Source organism: Penaeus vannamei, chromosome 15 (assembly GCF_042767895.1).
Source record: "Penaeus vannamei isolate JL-2024 chromosome 15, ASM4276789v1, whole genome shotgun sequence".
NCBI lineage: Eukaryota > Metazoa > Arthropoda > Malacostraca > Decapoda > Penaeidae > Penaeus > Penaeus vannamei.
Genome location: NC_091563.1, coordinates 36734684 through 36747183, shown reverse-complemented (window position 1 = coordinate 36747183; position 12500 = coordinate 36734684). Strand labels below are relative to the sequence as shown.

At 48.9% G+C, this 12500-nt stretch overlaps 1 protein-coding gene across 1 annotated transcript in view; it reads right to left on the bottom strand.

The window, feature by feature from the left end:
* LOC138864219 (ephrin-B1-like) overlaps positions 1-12500 on the bottom strand; it is a 283694-nt gene that overhangs the window by 169688 nt on the left and 101506 nt on the right. The gene's annotated exons all lie outside the window — the stretch shown is intronic.

Here is a 12500-nt window from a genome sequence, read left to right as displayed (position 1 = left end):
CCCTGTGTTACTGTTTATAATGTCCATTGATGCTGGGTCATGATGGGGTCACGGGGTCAGAAGATAATTACAATCCAAGCCACAGACCTCTTCTGCCGCATTTACACGAACTCACGAGAAAAAAAAAATACCATTCTTCTTCGCCAGCCTTACCATTAAAACGATTATGATGTGATCCCACTTTCATAAACTCATTAACTTCTGTGTTATTACCCCCCTGGCTCTTCCTCTTCCCCCGCCAACCTCTTGCACTACTAATTCGTCTCTCTTAGTCTTCCTCCCTTCTCCTCCCTCCGCTCCCTCTCTGTGACTCTCTCTCCCTCTCCGTGGCTCTCTCCGCCTCTCCGTCTAATATTCAGCATCTTCGAATCCAAATCATCAATCCGCTCCCCCCTGCATCTCCTAGCACCCGGCACTTGGGCGTAAAGCAACTCCAAGCAGATCTCTCTCGGGCAGGTAGCGTTCCCGTCGCCATGGCAACGCCTCGCGGTAAACAGAGGATCCTCTCATTACGAGCGAAGGACCCGTGCAATGGCCCTTCCCCTTTGTTAATTACACGGACCTATGATTTATACGCGAATCCTCAGCAGCGTCGGCGAAGGGGCTCTGCCGGAGATTAATTAACGAGGAGTCAGAGTCTTTAAGAGGATCCAGTCCCGTTGATAGTCTTGAGAGCGCGCCAGTCCGGGGCTGGATGTCATCCCCACTTAAGGAGGGAATGGGAAAGGGGAGGAGGAGGGAAGGTCACGAGGGGAGGCACAGGAAGGAGGAGAGAGGTAAAGTACTGGAAAAGGAGGAGGAGGTCCTTGTGATGTATGTAACATTTTCTACTTTTCTTCAGACGGAAACAGAACATTAATCTTTATTGGACTCTTCAACTCTCTACGCTGTCAAAACAACATCAGAGTCACTTTTCCATAACGACAAGAGGCTTAGCTCCCCCTTATCGCTCTCCCTATCCCCTGGGGCGTGGGACTCCTCCCTGCCCTGGAACCCACATACTACCTTTCCTGACTTTGCCGGGACTGGAACACTAACTGTAGTGAAATAATGTATGTTCTTCCTTCCTTCAATTGTACCATTAATGCTTTCTCAAAATCCTAAATAAAATTATTTTATTTTGTACCATTATTTAGAAATTAAATTTCATTTTCCTATCATATTTTCCTTTCTAAAATACTGACAGCACAAACCTAAAGTCAAACAAAAATGAAAGACCTCAGAAAATAAAAATACTAGCGAATCACAGGCGACAGTTACGGTCCCCTGAACCTCCTACGCGCCGCTCCATCCTTCCACTCCTAAGCCCCTTCGCGCCCCCTAGCGAGCGACAATTTCCCGTCGGTGACCCTGACGGTTTAGAAGGAAATGGAAGGGGGTGGGAGGAAAGGGGGAAAGGAGAAGGGGTGTGGGAGAAGCGGGAAGGGAAGAGGGAGGAGGGAAGGGGGAGAGAGACAGACTCCACGGCTGTGATGGACGGGGGAAAGCAAAGTGCCCATCATCCGCCCTTGTCCGTATCTACTACACAGGCGGCTTAACTGACGTCGAAGGAACACAACAAGCGGGTAGAACGAATGGTGAAGGCCGGAGAAGACGGATCAGGAGAAAGCCAAGGAAGGAACACCAAAAGGGTATGCAATAAATAAAAAGATATCCGAGAAGCGTACAGGAAAGATGCAACAGTTCTGCGTCCAAGGAGAAGAGAGGGCATAGGACGGAACGGAGGAAACAGAAAAGGCAAGAGAATAAAGACAACAGAAGAAAGGGTACTCCTGCTGGCTCTCATCAAGCTAAAAGTGCATTGCCTCAGAACCAGACTTTTATATCGGCATCGCAGGAACGAGACTAAGGAGGGCCTGCCTTCTCGCCAGCCCTTTCCTCTGCGTCCGTTCCGTGTTATCGTTCACAGCAAATGGAACCAAATCAGCACTCCTCCGTATACAAGCGCCACACGTTTCTTCACTTCTGCTCCTATCGCTTCACTCCGCACAAAACCTTTTAGAAGCAAAAATAAAAATGAACCGAAGAGTACAAACGCTTCTAGAAGTTGCACATTCGACGATAAAACAAAACGAAAATAAGAATCACACAATGTAACGACAGCAAAGAGAACAAAGTAAATAAAACCGAACATACAAATACAAAGAAAATGCTAAGCGCAAAACAAACTAAAACTCCGCTATCAAATAAACCATCTTCGGAGCCGGTCCCTGGATTCCCTTTCCAGTGTAATAAAGGCTATCACCTCCATCTTCAATACGGACACACGAAGGGGTCAAGAGCGAACTCCGAGAGCGATAGAGGAGGGAGGGGGGTGATGTAATACTCCACAGGGATCCTCTCCGAAATCCCTGGTATTATCCTGGCCGAGGCGCGTCCCCCTCTCGAAGGATTTTCCAGGCTTTCCAGGCGGGGCGCGGGGAGCATATCCTGGATTTGAAGGGAGGCAAGGGAGGTAGGGAAGGGGGGGTAGAAGGGGGAGGAAGGGGTGTCGGAGAGGCCATTAAAGCCTGGTCAAACTTTCGATAAGCCCACATGAGCCCATCACTAAGGTAAAAGGTCATCGCAGATACCGGCCACGCTAAAACACAGCGTCGTTTTGCCAAGATTCGGGCCCGCGGGAGGAGCAGCGGGGGGAGGCGGGGGCTAGGGGAGGAGGTGGGGGGAGGAGGGGGTCCCGGTTAGGCAGCTCTTGCATAGGAAACCTGATTCACTTGTTGCATACGCTAGCATCAAACCCCAGTCTTATTTATGCTTGTTTGACTGACCGAATAGCATGGTCTCTCTCTCTTTATCTTTGGCTTTTACCCTGTCCCCTTCGAGCTGTTCGTGTTGGGTCCTTTATCAAGTCCCGCTCCTTTCTCCTCTCTCTCTATCACTTTAGCCTGATTTCTTTTCTCTCTCTCTCTCTCTCTCTCTCTCTCTCTCTCTCTCTCTCTCTCTCTTCTCTCTCTCTCTCTTCCTCTCTCTCTCTTCCTCTCTCTCTCTTCCTCTCTCTCTCTCTCTCTCTCTCCTCTCTCTCTCTCTCTCTCTCTCCCTCCCTCTCTCTCCCTCTCTCTCCCTCCCTCTCTCTCCCTCCCTCTCTCTCCCTCTCTCTCCCTCCCTCTCTCTTCCTCTCTCTCCCTCCCTCTCTCTCCCTCCCTCTCTCCCTTTCCCTTTCCCTCTCCCTCTCCCTCATACTCACACGCACACCAAACACGTAGATATACATAACCGCGCGATTGCTATAGTATATCTTACATTCCATCTGCCCGGATTATCTCGCTGCGCCCTTGCTATGTAAACGCTCCAGCCAGGGGACACGAGGGACGCGAAGGGGATACGGAAACACCACCAATATACAGGACGACGTGAGTCATGGCCAGAAATGCCCATTTATATACTGTGTGTGTGTGCGACAGAGAGAGAGAGAGAGAGAGAGAGAGAGAGAGAGAGAGAGAGAGAGAGAGAGAGAGAGAGAGAGAGAGAGAGAGAGAGAGAGAGAGAGAGAGAGAGAGAGACAGAGAGAGAGAGAAATACCAATACAATTGCAAACGCACAGAAAAGAAAGAAAAATCTGGCCTGAACGAGGAACCCGTCGAACGCCCCTCCCTCAAGCCAATAAAAAAAAATAGACCCCAAGTTATCCAAGGCTTAAAAAATCAGTCCCGAATCCGTAATCCTTCCTCGGAGAGCCTGCGACAAAATCCAGCCCCCCCCCCCATAGACCCCCACGCGCCCCGTCGACGTGCGAAAATGCGAAAAGTTTGGCAATTCTGCATTCTCTCGAGGACGTCTAGGAGGGAGAGGGGACAGACGCCACCTCCTTTGCCACCTAAATGAAGGCTGGCGTCAACGGGAGAAAGGATATGGGAATGCATCGGGGTAAGGATAATAGAGAAACTTGACACAGTTAAGAGCTGCCAACCTAAAGGCTGCTATCTATCTATCTATCTATCTATCTATCTTTCTATCTATCCATCCATCAACCAACCTATATCATTCTGCAACTCAATAAAATCCCATCCATGTAAATCAACGATTTTCAGGTGAAAAAATAAATAAAATAAAAGATAAAATAAATATATGATTAAATAAATAAATAAAAATAATCCAAACAATTTAACCAGACATTTAACGAGCAACAAATTCACGCTAAAAGACTCGCCCGGCAAACGAATCTCGCCACGGGTCAAGCTCACACCCGCCCATGCTGAGGGTCATGGAAGGGCACCTGCTGGGGGCACTGCGGTGGAGTGAAGTGGAGTGGAGCGGAGGGAGGGCATGGGCGTGGGCATGGTCATGGGCAGGGATGGAGGCGTGTGTGTGTGGGCATAGGTCGGGGTTTGGGTGCGAGCATGGACATGGATATGGGTAGGCGAGCGAGTATGGGCACGGGTCGGGGTGTAAGTGTAGACATGGGCATGGGTAAGGGTAGGGGTGTCGGTGTGAGCAACGGCAAGGGTAGGGGTGTGGGCATGGGTAGGGGTGGAGGCATGGGTCGGGGTGTGGATGTAGTCATGGGTTGGAGGCGTGGGTGGGGAGCGATGGAAGCATGATATGGAGAATATGCTATGTATATGTGGCGTGTGTGTTGGGGGGAGGGGGTGCGAGTGCAGTGTGGGGGCGAAGGGCAAAGATAAAGAGGGAATATCCCCTGTGGTTTCGCACCCAGGTCGCGGGGCTCGAGTGGCTTGGCAATTTCCGTGATATTCCGAAGGTGCAACACCTTTTCATTCTCCTACGTAGCTCCATTCTGTACGATAAAAAAATCTACATTTTTTCCCTTTTTTTCCCTTCCAAACAACCACCCAACGTGTAGTACCGAAATTAGAAAATGACGAAAAAATAACTCAACTCTTTCAATCCCTGACACTCTCAATCAATTTCAATCAAAATACCATAGCTCAAACTTTGAATAAAAGGTCATATTTCAGTAATATGAACCGGAAGTTGCTCAAAAGAATGTCACGCTTGACAGTTGAAAAGTTCACACGCCTTGTAGTGCTCTAAAAGAAAGGTTAGGCTCCTCGCCATCAAAGCCTATTACTCTAATCACTAAGTGCAATTAACAGTACTTCATTAAAGTCAACCGTTGAGCCGATTCTTGCAACGGACAGATTATCCACAATGGAATTATTCTTACTACTGACAAATACGTAAAACTGAACGATTAATACAGGCACAATATCAGAATACAAACCAAATCGGGACCAAAGGACTCAAAACTACTTAAAAAAAGGCTAACATAACAAAACCACATCAAAGAAAAAGAAACACAAATCAGTCAGCATATTTCCCATCACCATATCTGCACTTAATCCGTAAACACATCGCCTCGCTGCTTAATAGGAGTCCCGTTTGGCCTTCTAATTTCCCTGATCAAGCAGAATGAGAGTTATGTGCCTTGCTAGACCTGGTGACCCTCTGACCCCACGAACACCTGCAGGAGATCACTCACACGCACACGGCCAGTCCAACGCATGGTTTGGTCTGTGTGTATGCCTGTCCGTTTGTCAATCCGTCTTACATACTTATACATACATACATACACTCACTCGCTCATCTACAGCCACCCGAATGCCCGCACTCGCATTTAGAAACACACGTAATACACAATACACACAGAATACAGAAAACGCGCGCGCACACACACACACACACACACACACACACACACACACACACACACACACACACACACACACACACACACACACACACACACACACAAGTACTCATCGTCCCGAGCTCTCTCAGAGCTTCCCACGCAGAGGTCAGCAGGCGAGTCATCAGCAACGGCACCAGTTACCATTATGATTAAATTTTCAACCTTTGCTAACGCCACTTCCGGCATAACCATGAGTCAGTTCTTACCCCCGAGGCTTATAGTGCACATTCTTAATCTTTAATCTCAAGTACTTCAAATTTCTCTCTCTCTCTCTCTCTCTCTCTCTCTCTGTCTCTCTCTCTCTCTGTGTCTTTCTCTCTCTCTCTCTCTCTCTCTCTCTCTCTCTCTCTCTCTCTCTCTCTCTCTCTCTCTCTCTGTCTCTCTCTCTCTCTCTCTCTCTCTCTCTCTCTCTCTCACCTGACGTCCTCCTTTCACCTAAATACACAGCATCCGGAATACTAGCAGCACAGGCCATGCACAAAATGTCGTTGATAGCAAGGAACAGACCCGGCAGAGAGTGAAGGCCTCGCATTAAGGCCACCCGCAACCATACCACTTTCCTTGTTCTTTAAGCCCTTCTGCATGATATATCAATGTCTTGCAATACCTAGCACAACAAAGGAAATATCGACAGTGAGTGATGGCATCTACATATTCAAGTAAAGAATGTTTTCTTCGTCTCCTGGCTGCATGAACAGACTGGGCAGAGAACCCTCCCATAATTAATGATAAATGTAACAGAAGCCCCTCGCCCGTCCCCGCACGATAATAAAACATCCTCCTCGGCGAAATAATAATTCAAAAACTTGAACTCAACCTCCAGCGAAGTCTTAAATACGCCCCCTCCCTCCATCCACCCCCACCCACCCCCTCTCCCCGCCCTTCCCCAAGACGGGTTCGGGGAGAGCAGCATTATCGCCATTCCTCCGTATCATGGGAGAAGATAGTGGCACCTACCCGTGGGGCCGTCGCGGAGATGGATGGCTGCCGGGGAGGAATGGGGAGAGGGGAAATGAGGGATAGGAGAGGGGAGGCGAGAGAGGGAAGAAGGATGAGAAAGGACGGGGGGGAGCAGAGCGGCAGGGGGAAAAGGAGGGAGAAACGAGAGAAGTGGGGGAGGGGGGAGGATAAAACACATGATAACCAGGGTGCGGAGAGGAGGAAAAAGCGAACATCGGCGAATATTAATACTAGTACGGCATGCCATCAAGTCCCTATATCCTATAAATACCGATCTAGAACGAACGCTATAACATAACACTACGTTACAGCGTACCACTCCAAAAATAAACAACCAAACAACAAAAAAGACCATCACTGAAATCGCTGAAAACCCAACAAAAAATCGAAGATCAGACAAACATACACATAAACAAACAAAAGCAGGACGAGTCTCGCTTCTTAACGTATGCGACATGGGGGAAGGAGGGAGGAAGGAGGGAGGAAGGAGGGAATGAGGAGGGAGGAAGGAGCAGAGAGGGGGGAGGGGGTGGGGGGAGGAGGAGGGTGAATAAAATGACGTGAAGCGAAGCAGGACGAGACAAGGGAAAGAGTGATGAGGGAGCGTGAGGTGGTGACAGTGAGTAAGGGCCCCAGAAAAGATGTGTTCTGAACATGATACCAAACCCCGGCTGATGGGGCGGGGTACCAAGGACGGGAGGGGGGAGGGGGGAGGGAGAGGTAGGGAGGAGGAGAGCCGATCGGGGGAGGGGAGGGGGACTGAGCAAGATATCAGTGAAGGATGGAGATGTGGGGGGGGGGGGAGGATAAGAACTGGATATTGTTCCTCAGTCACAAGCGTTGAGTTTGTGTGTATATTCGAAAAAGAAAAAAAAAACACTTCTTATCTTTCTTCCAGAATTATCACCACTAGTCTATATATAGATAAACATATTCATGTGTGTGTATGTGTTTGTTTGTCTGTCCGCGTTTGTTTGTTTGTGTGTTTGTGTGTGTGTGTGTGTGTGTGTGTGTGTGTGTGTGTGTGTGTGTGTGTGTGTGTGTGTGTGTGTGTGTGTGTGTGTGTGTGTGTGTGAGAGAGAGAGAGAGAGAGAGAGAGAGAGAGAGAGAGAGAGAGAGAGAGAGAGAGAGAGAGAGAGAGAGAGAGAGAGAGAGAGAGAGAAAGAGAGAGAGAGCGAAAACTAGGGAAAAAGGAAACAGGAGAGGAAAACGATGAAATGAGAAAAACAAAAGAAAAGGAAGAAGGAAGAGGTGTATATGATGATGATGATGATAACAAAAATAACAATAATAATAATAACAATAATAAAAATGAGGAGGACCAGATTGGATAAGGAGAAGGAGAGTGAGGGAGAAAAAAGAGAAGAAGACAGCGGAGAAGGAGGATAATAATAATAATAATAATAATAATAATAATAATAATAATAATAATAATAATAATAATAATAATAATAATAACAACAATAATAATAATAACAATAATAATAATAATAATAATAATAATAATAATAATAATAACAATAACAATAATGAGGAGAAGGATGAAGTCAGAAAGAATAGGAAAAACAAAACATAAAAAATATTAAGAATAAGAAGGGGAGGATGAAGGAAAAGGACGAAGGGGGAGGAGAAAAGAGGTGTACCCGCACAACAAAGATGAGAGAACAGATTCGGATATCGGTGTCTAAAATCATGCATAATACCCGTTCAGGTTTCAAAAAAAGCCCGCTCGCCCACCGCGCCCGTCAAAACACACCAGCCCCGCGTCTCTCCCGCCGTATCTCCCGAGGATATCAATTAATGCCTAATCTTTGTGTGCAATAAACGCCTCCACACCATCTGGCTGTAGAGATACCAACATACCAAATACCACGGCCGCTACACCAATACCGATGGCCTTATACTGTCTTCCCGCCGGACCAGAGGCCGTCTACAGATAGAAGATGCCTGGTAAACAATAATTCCAGTTTAGCGCGTCCAAGAAGGAGCTATCCCCAACGCCGCTAATGCGATTTTCGCCCTTAACGCCAGGCGCAGGAGAGACCAAGCTCCAACCGGTCAACTTCCTGACACCATCACTGATACATCAGGCTCATGACAGAAGGGCATATGCATCATTCATTGCTGGCGATTTAAATACACATCTTAGCGCGCAGATCGTACGGGTAAATATGTAATACTTCAAGAAGTCCTCGGGGAAAACATGCGCGTACTTGCAAATCAACCTTAATGGCTCTCATGAGTGGGAAAGCAGTTTAATCGTTTAAATCTCCCGTTAGACGGAGGGCCTCGGCGTGCCTGTATGGCTGCCGTCCTGCAGGTCCGCGCTCTCTTCTACCTGGGCACGGCGGCTGGACGGACACACACACACACACACACACACACACACACACACACACACACACACACACACACACACAAATAATAAAAAAACACGAAAAAACACTGGGGCATGTGCATGTAGTCGCACTCTCGAAATACGCAAGACGAGAGCCAGGAATGCCGACAGTGGAGTTAGTTATGCATGCGAAGTAATAACCAGTAACTCCCTCCTCCCGACGCGCGATACGAATGAAATCGACCCTATCGATTTTATCTAGAAAGGAAGAAAGGAGAGAGAGAAAAAATATATAACCCAAGTCAAGGCCCCGCAGTCGAGGTCGGACCCGGGGCTGAGTCGTCTGTCTGTCTGTGTCTGTAGGTCTGTCTGTCTGTCTGTCTATCTGTACGCGTCCACCTGAGAGAGTCTTCGAGCTGTGTCCTCACGTGCTTTGTTTACCCTTGCCACCGCTCCGACGACTGGGAATATTTGATCATGATTACCATCCTGTGTCCTTTCGCCTCACGACCCAACGCCAAAGTAATAACCTTTGGATCTCTCAGGAAGGCTTGCGTTATCACACAGCCTTTGTTCCTTCGTCCCTAAGACTTGTCCTCGACTCCCTACCCCCACTCATCCCCCTCCCCCCCGCCCCGACAGTCAGATGTCTTGTAAAAATCGCAAATTTAAACCCCCCGGGACCGCATGTTCGTCCGGAACAGAGAGTTGTGGCGGGACTGTAACCAATCATCTGTGCTCCGCGCTCTGCTCTCCTCTTCCACACCTACACGCACTCTCGGCGGCCTCCATCTCCGCACCATCAGCGCCTCCTCCAATCCACTCTCGCAGACATCCCGGCGTAAGACGAAATACTCGCGTGTAACGAGAACATACATCGACCTGTGTAACTTCAGCACCTCGAGGTTGGTAATAACGAGGTCCTGCTGTACCCACAGCTCCTCCGCAGGTATATATCTCCCTCCTTTAATCCCCCTCCCCCTACCACCCCCTCACCCCCCATCCTTCCACCTACCCAACTCTGACCCCCACCTCCGCCGGCCCCTCCCGTGCCCGTGTCCAGGTGTACGATAACTATCAGATTCTATAGAACATCTCCGAAACTTCTCATCTTCTATGTAAATCTCTTTCGGGTTAACTATCTCGAGCACCTGTTATTTAGCATACTTTCTCATCCTACCCATCGCTAACAGCTTACTTACGAGAAGGAGAATACAGACAAAAATGTGCAGAGTCCATACTTTCCCTCCTTTACCTGCGTCCTCCCCCCCCTTCACCTCTGCCTCCCCCGCCCCTACCCCACCGCCAGGGCCCTCTCCACGTCACCCTCCATCTCACCCCAACACCTTCATCCTTCATCTGGAACACCCGCTTCCAAACCGCAATGACACCGCTTGCCAAGAGCCCGAGAACCCGACCGCCTTGCCCGTCGCCCTCCATCTACCACTGCACGCATGACAACAACGCGTACGCCATGCTCTCTTCCTTGTCAATCACCTACTCCTATCTACTCCCCCCCCCTTTCCCATCCCCCCCGCTATAGGCACTCTAACCCCCCTCCTCCTTCCCCCAATCACACACACGTCACCCCCATCAACCTCCCGAGGCATGAGGTTGATGAAAGAGCCCCCCCGCCGGCGTCCCCTGATTGAGCCAACGGCCCCGCCACCCATACACGCTTTGATTACAGTCCTCGGGATATGTAGGCTGGGTGTACGGTGGGCGTAGGGCGAGAGGCCGGATACAGTGGGTGGCAGGTAAGTGGAAGGAAGAAAAATAAAAAAGGAGGAAAGAGAGAATGGGAAAGAAGAGGAGGCGGAGATGGTAGACGAGGAGTAGAAGTAAGCAGTGGGAATGAAGCAAGAAAAGGAAAATAATGCAAAAAGCAAGGAGGAAAAGACGTATACATAAAAGCTACTACAGCGACGTAGCGAGAACCGTGGGCGTTTGGGTGGAGATGGGCAGCAGGGAGATTCGCAGAGTAAAAAAAAGTACCATCAATTTCCGTTCGTCAGCAACAAAATAACAGTACAATGTCTACTTTTTAAAAATCAGCCAATAAAATAATCAATAAATAAAAAGAAAAAAGCTGCAAAAATTCTGTTTCTAAGTTATAACAGTACCCTTCGCCTTTCCCTTACTGTGAAGACCATCTCTAAACTCTACAGCACAAATGCCCCAAGGTGATGCAGCAGCAACAGAGGGGGGAGGGGAAGGAGGAGGAGGAGGAGGAGGGTAAGGACGAAAAAGAGGAGGGGGGAAGAAGAGGAAGAGGAGAAAGAGAAGGAAAAGGAAGAGATGAAGGAGGAAGGAGAAGGAAAAAGAAGAGATGAAGGCGGAAGGAGAAAATGAAGAGGAGGAAAAGAACAAAAATAATGAGGAGGAGGAGGAAGACGAGTACGAGGAAGGCGAGGAGTAAGAGCACCTAGGCCAACACTTCCAGGCGTAGGATATACGGCAGGAATCCCGTTGGAAAAGTTTATTGAAAAAGGTTCCCCGCGGAGAGCCTATGATTGAGGGCAAGACGGGTGCGCGGGGGCAAGAGGCTGAGAGGGGGGTGAAACGGCGGTGGTGGGGGGAGGGCAAGAGGGAGAGGGGGAGCGGGTGGGAAAGGGAGAGGAGCAGGGGGAGAGTAGGAGGTAAGACGAGAGGGGGAGGGGTAATGTAAGAGGGAGAGGAGGGGGGAAGCAAACAGGGAGAGGAGGAGGGGGAAGTAAAGAGGGAGAGAAGGAGGGGGGAGGGTAAGAGGGAGAGGAGGAGGCCCACCTTTTGACGGACACCTGGCATGAACACAAGAGGCAAAGGAGGAATGAGGTAGCTCGAGAGGCGGGAAGTACAAACACTGCACGATAAACAGGAAATGCGGAAATACAAAAAAAGCGAAATCTATGCCAATGGGAATCGACGAAGCCACATCTTTATATCTGTCCTCATGAATAAGCAAATGATTTACGAAAATGAAAAAAAAAATCGACACCTAATCCTGACATAAGCCTCTGACGTGTGAATCATATAGTGCATGCATCTGTAACATCATCTCCATGTGATGGTGATGTTGATAATGATGATGGTGATGAAGGTGATTGTGATGATGATTAGGATGTTAATGCTGATAATGATAGTGATAGTATAGGCAATGATAATGGCGAAAGTGATGATGATAACTGTGATAGTGATGATGATAAAGACGATAATGACAAACACACAAAAAACTCATCCGATCGAGGCCCACAAAGCCGCGCGGATCGATGCGAGCGCCAGCATGACCGGACAAAAGTATCAATACCAGCGAGCGCGAGCCAAAGGATGACCGCCGCAGCTACAGGCGGAGGGCGAGGGCGAGGGCGGCGGCGGAGGGCGAGACAAACATTCTCCTCCGAAGGCGATTCAAAGCCAGGGCGCTGATGACACATTGCGGCGACAGAGAGGCGGGGGAGGGGTGGGTGGGGGGGTGGCGGAGGCGAATGAAAGGGTTGGCGGGAGAAATGGGGGAGGGGGGATATTAAAGAGAAATGTCAAGATCCTTCTGCTACTACTATAACTACTACTATT